Below are 8,374 nucleotides of genomic sequence, written 5' to 3'. Positions count from 1 at the left end.
CATTGAAGTGGATTGGGGTCTTGCTGGGAAAATTAGAATCGCTGGAGAGGAGTGCTGGGAATATAACATATGTATGTATAAAATTATTAGAGAAAAATAAACTAAAAAGAATGGATTTTTGAGGCCCCTCGCTAATGTTTGAAAAACAGAAAGAAATTGCTGGGAGGAACTTACTAAACCTGGATGGAGGTCGGCGGTCCTTGGACTTCCCACATGGCAGGGAACCCTGATTGCTCTTCAAGCTAATGAGGGAGAGGGACTTGATCGGGGGAGGGGGAGGGAAATGGGAGGCAGTGGCGGGGAGGAGGCAGAAATCCTTAATAAAGAAATAAATTTAAAAAAAATAAAAAAAAAGAGAGGAGACTCTCCAGTGGACACGTTGGGAAGGGAGTTCTAGAGATGAAACTTTCCTAAGTCATTACCCATGCCAGAGTGAGCTTTCCCCACCAGCTGCCTTTGAGTCACCACCCTCTTTTTTTTTTAAGATTTATTTATTTATTATGTATACAGTGTTCTCTCTGTCTGTATGCTTGCTGGCCAGAAGAGGGCACCAGATCTCATTACAGATGGCTGTGAGCCACCATGTGGTTGCTGGGAATTGAACTCAGGACCTCTGGAAGAGCAGTCACTGCTCTTAACCTCTGAGCTATCTCTCCAGCCCCTCACCCACCCTCTTGTAAGTAACCTTGCACCCATGCACAGTGGTATTTTGTTTGTGATCTAACAAAGAAAGCTTGCCTGAAGATCAGAGTACAGAGCTAAACCACTAGTTAGCCATGGTAGCCAAGTAGTGGAGGCATACATCTTCAATCCCAGCATTTAGGAGACAGAAGCAGGTGGATTTCTATGAGTTCAAGGCTAGCCTGGACTATACCAGACTGAATCTGTCTAAAAGAGAAACAGAGCTCAGACAAAGGTGGTCCCAACACTTGGATCACACACCTTTAATCGCAGCACTAAGGAGATGGAGACAGGAGTGATGTGGCTGAGCAGAGAGAGGAATATAAGGCAGGAGGAGACAGGAGTTCAGTGCAGTCTGAGCATGCAGTCTTGAAGTTTCGTAGAAAGAACAGTCAGTCTGAGGATTCGTAGAGACAGGATCACCCCTTAGGTCTGAGTATTGGTAGAGGTAAGACCACTCGAATGGCTGGCTGCTCTGCTTCTCTGATCTCTCAGCATTAACCCCTATATCTAACTCCAGGTTTTTATTATTAACACCAATTAGAATTTGTGCTATACCCATAGTCTTCCACATAATCCCAGCCAGCTCATTGGTTCTCTAAGCTCTGTTTGGGTGGCATCGCTTACTGAGTCCGCCATCAGTGTTGTATCTGGGGCAAACAGACATTTACTCACCTCTCTCAGGAAGTCAGGAAACATAAGACCATGCACACACCAGACAAACACTCTACCTCTGATTTCTCTGTTACAGCCCAGCTCTGGCCGTCCTGGAACTCGCTTCATAGACCAGGCTGGCCTCAAAATCACAGAGATCCGATCTAAGTTTGTTAAATAACACTGAAAGTTATAGGATCTTCAACCCCAGTAATCTCAGGATACCCACGGCCAACAAGATTTGTGTTAATTCCAAATGCAGACTATTAATAATAAATCAAAAAGAGGATATCTTAAAGAGCACACACAGCCTAGACTTTGAAGCCAAACAAATTTGGGTTCTGATCTTATCTTCTTACTTAACAGCCACGGGCTTTGAGGCATTAATTTCTTTCAGTCTTCCAGATGTAAATGGGACCACAGTGTTTACTTCGATGTGTTGTCGGACTCCATGAAGCATCGCCTGCCATTTCTCAGGGCTGTGACCCAGGGCCCAGTTCTCCACATCTCTGCTTAGTGTCCCTATCATGTCAGGTGTTGAACTGATTTAGACTCAGGGTGGTTGTGAGAATTACAACCATTAGCGCACAGACACGATGGCTGACGTGGGAAATGCTCAGGCAGTGTTATTTGGTTCTTTTTGTTTGTAGGGTGTCTCCTTTGATTTAATCAGTAGCCAAAAATTGGGCCAATGACAATGGCACGAATATGAAAACAAATGCACAAGTAATTGTCTAAGAAGATTGGCCCTAGTAAAGCTACTGTCCGTGTGACTTTGGCACCACATGGCAAAGGGGCAGAGAGATTGGGAGAGGAACAGAGATTGGGCTCTGGAGAACACTGTCTGGTCTGACAAACAGCGGGGGTAAGTCACTTCTTCCCGCCCAGTCTGTCCCAGCAGCCATCCTTGAAGGTCCATGCCCTGTACCTGACAGTTCCACTGGCCATCCAGTAACACCCCTTCAATCCCTCCAGGTTCCCCTCCGGACCAAGCAGATGTTCTGAGGGTTCAGCCAGTGCTACACACCACACCCCACTCAGTCCCTTCTTTGACTCATTTTTTTCTTTCCTGTGATAATGCAAGTTTCTCCTCATACCAGGAACTAATTCAGAAAATATGTTGCCATGGAAGTTGCTGGAAGTTTCCATATATTGGCAGAAGAGCAGTTAACTGGCCTATCAGGCCATACAGCCCCCATAGAGGTCACCTCTGATAGCTGGCCTTCCATGACTAAGTAAACACACCAGTTGGTGTACGGGAGCAGTCAGCATTCCTCCTGACAGGACGAGATGTGGAAAAAACCTGCGAAAAAGGTAGGAGACAGCTTATTAAACGTGTGTCAGGCATATTGCCTGACACCTCTTAAGCCCAGTCTGATTCCTTTCGGGCCCCTGACACATGCTAATTGGCATTATTCCATTAGCAGATGCCGACTGGAGCCGGAGCCAGCTTCCTGCTTCTCCGGCGCTCGGCGTGACATCGTCTCATCAGCACCAAATGGGGCTCCTCAAACAAGTGGGATATGCTAAATGGGTACTTAGATGTATTTAGACAGCTTATTCATCCATGAATATGGCACAACGCATCGTGTGCTCTTTTGCGGGGTAGGGAAAAAATGTCACAAACTATGGGAGAGAATGAGTCAAATGGGTATAAACAGTGTGTGTCTATGTGGCGTGGCCAGCCCTCAGAGCTCACATCGGTGGGCAGCCTTTGGTGTGTGTCTATGTGGCGTGGCCAGCCCTCAGAGCTCACATCGGTGGGCAGCCTTTGGGATGTTCATGCATTCACTCGTTTACTAATAAATATTCATAATTTGCTAGGCAGACTCTGTTCTCAGTGTAGGAAACACAGTGATAAACAAACAGATCAACACCCTTCACCATTGTAAAACTTCCACAGTAAGTAGACTGTGGTGTGTGCGTCAACTGTGATGGGTGTGATGGAGGAAGACAACACACAGGGGGCATCGTGAGCTTTGTCTGGCCAGAAGCTCCCTGAGCGGGCACCCAAACAAAGGAGCAGGGGAAAGTACTCAGGAAGAGGGCAGAGAAGGAGGAAGGCCCTGAACGGGATCACATTTGGAGGACACGGAAGCCAGTGGATGATGCAGCGTGAGTCTGGTTCTCAGGGAGCCGGCCAGGGGTGTGAAGGGGAGTGAGGACCAGCAGGCCTTGGGAAGGACTTGAGCTTGGCTGCACTTTACAGTTCACTGCAGGGTTTTCAGCCAGGTGAGTCTCTAGCGTGGATCCCGGCCCCGGGAATGCTTCTGGAATCTTGGTTTGTGTTGCCAGTGCAAAAGCAGAGAAGAAGAGACATTGAGTCACAGAGATCTAAGCTGAGGACGAGATGAGCTGCCTCATCCTTCAGATGAGCCCTGTGGTATCTAGCGTCAAGGACTGACCCTAGAAGGGCAAAGATGGAAGCAATGGGGGAGGTCAAGAAATTGATGCCCGAATGAAGAATGAGATGGCGGTAGCAAAAAGTGGTCAGATACCAAGTATAACTTGCAGGCAGAGCCTAGGGAATGTCCCCAAAGGTCAGGAAATGATGAAAGGGCGAGGGACTAGTCCAAGATGGGTTGGTGTAACAGAGGGCCTGTTTGTTGGGGTGTCTGTCCTGCCTGTTTCCCGCAGCTGCTAAGCCCCAAAGAAAATCACACAGAGGTCTCCAGAAGTTATAAACTGATTGGCCCATTAGCTCAGGTTTCGTATTAGCTCTTATAACTTATATTAGCCCATTATTCTAGTATATGTTAGCCACATGGCTCAGTACCTTTTTCAGCGGGGCAGGTCACATCCTGCTTCTTTGGTGTCTGGACAGGACTGCAGAAAGAGCTTCCTTCTTCCCAGAATACTCCTGTTCTCATTGCCCCACCTCTACTTCCTATCTGGTTGTCCTGCCTAAACTTCCTGCCTGGCTACTGGCCAATCAGCGTTTATTTAAAACATAATTGACAGAATATTGACAATTCTCCCCTCTTTTTTTTTCCTTGTTGGGTGTGGTTGTATGCACCTTTAATCACTTGGGGCCTGAGTAATCGAATGGATGGAGTTCCTGTTTGACTGAGATGAGAAAGGCCAAGGGAGGAACCAAGATGACACTTCCAGATCAACATAACCCTCTCGTGGGACTGCCCCCAACAACATGGTAATGCTGCCCTCCTCCACTCCCACACCCCCCCACACACACAGCAAGTGCTCACTCAATGCTCCTGGGATGGGGAGGAGCTGGGAGCATGCGTAGCTGAGCATCTTTAAGGTGGTTTGATAGAAGTTAAGTACTTAGTTCTTATGTTCTAAGTCATTTCTGGAAGGAGAGATGAAGTTGTCAAGCAGGAAACCTTCCTGGGAAACCTCTGCCCACGGCACTCAATCACCGCCCCGCAGAAGAGGTTTCACTGTCTCGCAGGAATCCTCCCATCATCTCTAAACTCAAGAGAAGTGCAGGATGCCTTATCCTGTGAGCGACATTTCTACCTCCCCCAGGGTGTGGTACTTAAACTGAACAGCTAAGTGACAGATAGCAGAGACTTAGCCACCACACGAGCAGCAGAGAAATCCTGTAAAGTCAAGCCTGACTTGGTTCGTTCTGAAAATCTGAGACCCTGTATGGGGTTATGTATGATTTCATTTTCAGAATCCCTGCCAAATTCTTAAGCTGCTTATTGTTGACCATTTATATAAGAAAAAAAACAAAATGAAACAAAAAACCCTGGCAACACTTTGTTCTTCCAATCACTGGATACCATAGGCAACCATGGTCCTTATTACTGATTATATATAACGATCAGTGGTATGCTTTCCCAATTGGATCCTAAGATGACCGAGATTTCCAGCATAAATGGCTCTTGACAAACTTGGCCCAAAATCAAGCAGTATGTTTCCTCTGGTTTTGGGGGGAAAAAAATCAAAGTTATTATAAATGGTTACTAAGGGGAAATGTTCATTATTTTCTCCACTGATTTGAAATAGGTCAGATTGAAAACCAAAGGCTTCCCTAAGGTTGCAATTAAGTATGACTATTAAAAATTTGAGAACAAATAAAAAACAATCAACTTCTTTTAAACCCTCTCATCATCGATATTTCATTGCATTTTTTCCACCTTGGGCGAGACTACGTTCTTTGGAGAAAAGGAAGGAAGAAGAAAACTGATTCTGTTCGGTGTGCAGCAGGTCTGTAAGATGAGACTTAGAGGAAGTCTGGTTTGAGCACGAATGTTTGGAAAGATTGAGTTGGCAGGGTTGGGGTAGCGCGCACACACAGGCTCGCCATGCAGCCCGAACTTCTGGGAGGAGTTCTCCAGGTCAGTCTGACATTACCCGTAAAAGTCTTATTTTTTCCATCTCTTTCCACCCAAGCCATCCACTCCTATAAAACTGGCTTAGTCAAGTCAATATGTGGGCTAGCAATGTAAATTTAATTACAATGAGGCTTGAGTAAACACTGGCTGGCGCTGAGACGTTCTTGGACTATGGAGTGATAACCGAATTAAGTAGGATTATTTCATCACGATCCAGTTAAGCCCACACAGTTACACATGAGAAGCTAATATTTCTAGCTCTTTTTAGTCTAGCAAAACATACAGATTTATCTAATGTGAGCTACGTTAGCAGGCTTCCTTGGGGAGTTATGCAGCATTTGGTTTGGCTGCATCTCCAGAGTAGAGGGACAGAGGACTGTGAAGGGGGGGGTTACACTGCAGCCCACCTAAAGTGTCTAGTGGACCCCCCCCCACACACACACCCTGATGGGGCTCATTATAAGTCAGATCCATCGTTCTAGTCTTTTTAGTGGGCTGAATGTCCACAGACCGTGCTGTGAAAAAGACACAGGCCCTCTCTAAGCAGAGCCACCCAGGAATTATTTCTTCCAGGATCTCTTTGACCTCCCTGTCAGAGCGTTTCAACATTGAGACATTTGCTTCTCGGTAAAATTCTGCATTTCTTCAAAACCTGGGAGTGCTTTGATTGTTGTTGATCTTCAGGTTAAGGCCAAGGAGAGACATCTATGCGATATTTAATAACGTTTACTGGATTGTGGTGAGTGAAGTAGAAATGCAAATGCCTCCTATATGGTAAGCTTGGGCTAAAGAGATAGATGCTGATGTGTACAGTGAGATTCTGAGTCGGGAAGATGGGGACACAGGGAAGAATAAAGGACCGTACTGATGGGAGGTGAGCTCAGCTGGAGCTGTGGGCAGGGGGAGATTGCGCAAGGCTGGAAAAAGAGCCGGACCACTGAAGGGAAGGCACAAGAGCGGAGCCCTCTTGTGGAGACGAAAGATCCTGCAGCCTAATATACTCCAGTGCCTAACGCAGTTCTGGGTCCAGACCAGGTAGCTCAGATCCTGATATTCGTGGAGCGACTGACCACCCTGGCACTTCCAAGCTCTCACAGGCAAGAGACAGAATGTGCAAAGCCTTCAGCATGGAATCTACACACAGGAAACAATTATTACTGTTCTCTTATGACATGACACATGCCAGAGACCTTCATTCTACTGTGGTGGAGGTGAGACTTGGGGCTGTGGGTACAGACATGGGGTTGGCATGGCCTCCCCTCTAGGCTGGATCAAGAATGGTAATATGCCATAGGTTATCTCGAAACGGAATCTCTGACGTTCATTTCAGGGCAGATTAAGGAGCTTGTCCTACCTGTAAGACATCAGCTGCTGAGGATCCTGGTGAAGGCGGCACTCGTAGCATCTAAAGCAGGGGTTCTCAACCTTCCTAAGGCTACCACCTGATAACCCAGTTCCTCATGGTGTGGGGACTCCCCAGACATGAAATTACTTTGTTGTTACTTCATAACTCTCATTTTGCTACTGTTATGAATTCTACTATAAATATCTGATATGAGGTCTTAAAGGGGTCTCAGCACAACAGTTGAGAACCATTGATCTATTTAACTAGTGTTCAAGTCTTCATTACATTAGCCCAGGTGGCTAAAGAGAAGTATCTGCCAATCATCTCCCACTTTTACCTCCTATTAGCTGTTAGAGCCACTAATAGGCAAATCTTGATCACTGTTCAATTGCTTTAGGTTTATCTGACTACCCTCTGGGCTGGTTGGGTTTTAAGAACTTGACAGAAACATAGATATATCTGGGAAGAGGGAACCTCAATTGAGAAACAAATTCCTCCATCTGATGGCCTTAGGTGGAGCACACCCCGCCCTGGGTGGTGGAAGACAGAGCACTGGGTGAGCCTTAAGGAACAAACTAGTAAGGAGCCATAGTTCACTTCAGCTCCTGCCCTGGCTTCCCTCAAGGGGCTGTGACTTGAGATATGTAAGCCAAATTAGACCTTTCCTCCCAAATTGGTTTTAATCAAGTGTTTTGGCACAGTACCATAAATGAAACCAAGACAGCCTCTCTATACCAAAATGTCTATGAGGACAGTATAGTTACTATGCCATCCCTTATGGTCCCACAGCACAGGCAATGCTCAGTAACCTTAGCGGATGGCTACCAATGCGGTGACCCTTTGTCCTGTCATTCTATGATGCAAAGATTCTAGGAACACTATAAATTTTTCTGAAGGTATATCTGGTGTGTGGTTAGGATATTACCAGTAGAAAACTTTAATAAAGTAAGCTGTACCTTGTTAAACAATTTTTAAATTATCTTGAGAAACCTCATTTTTAAATTAGTTTGGGAAAACCCTCAAAAAGGTCTTAATTGCCCATACTATTTTCCTGGAAATTTTAAAACAAAATTTCTGCTCGCCCTCAAATAAAACTTCTACTCTCGAAATAATGAATAATTTTAAAATGTAAGAATACTGAAATTAATCACTTATTCATTTAAATCTGTTTATATATAGTTTATAGTGATAAAGATTCTGCATGTTAAGTGATTACATGGAGAAATAGGAACAGACGAATGAGCCAGTAAACTGGGGAAGCCTGGGCTACCATGGTGGTTTAAAAGAGAATGGTCCAGGGCTGGAGAGATGGCTCAGTGGTTAAGAGCACTGCCTGCTCTTCCAGAGGTCCTGAGTTCAATTCCCAGCAACCACATGGTGGCTCACAACC

The sequence above is a fragment of the Microtus ochrogaster genome, chromosome 15 (assembly GCF_000317375.1).
Source record: "Microtus ochrogaster isolate Prairie Vole_2 chromosome 15, MicOch1.0, whole genome shotgun sequence".
Taxonomy (NCBI): Eukaryota; Metazoa; Chordata; class Mammalia; order Rodentia; family Cricetidae; genus Microtus; species Microtus ochrogaster.
Note: the sequence above shows the minus strand (reverse complement) of the source record.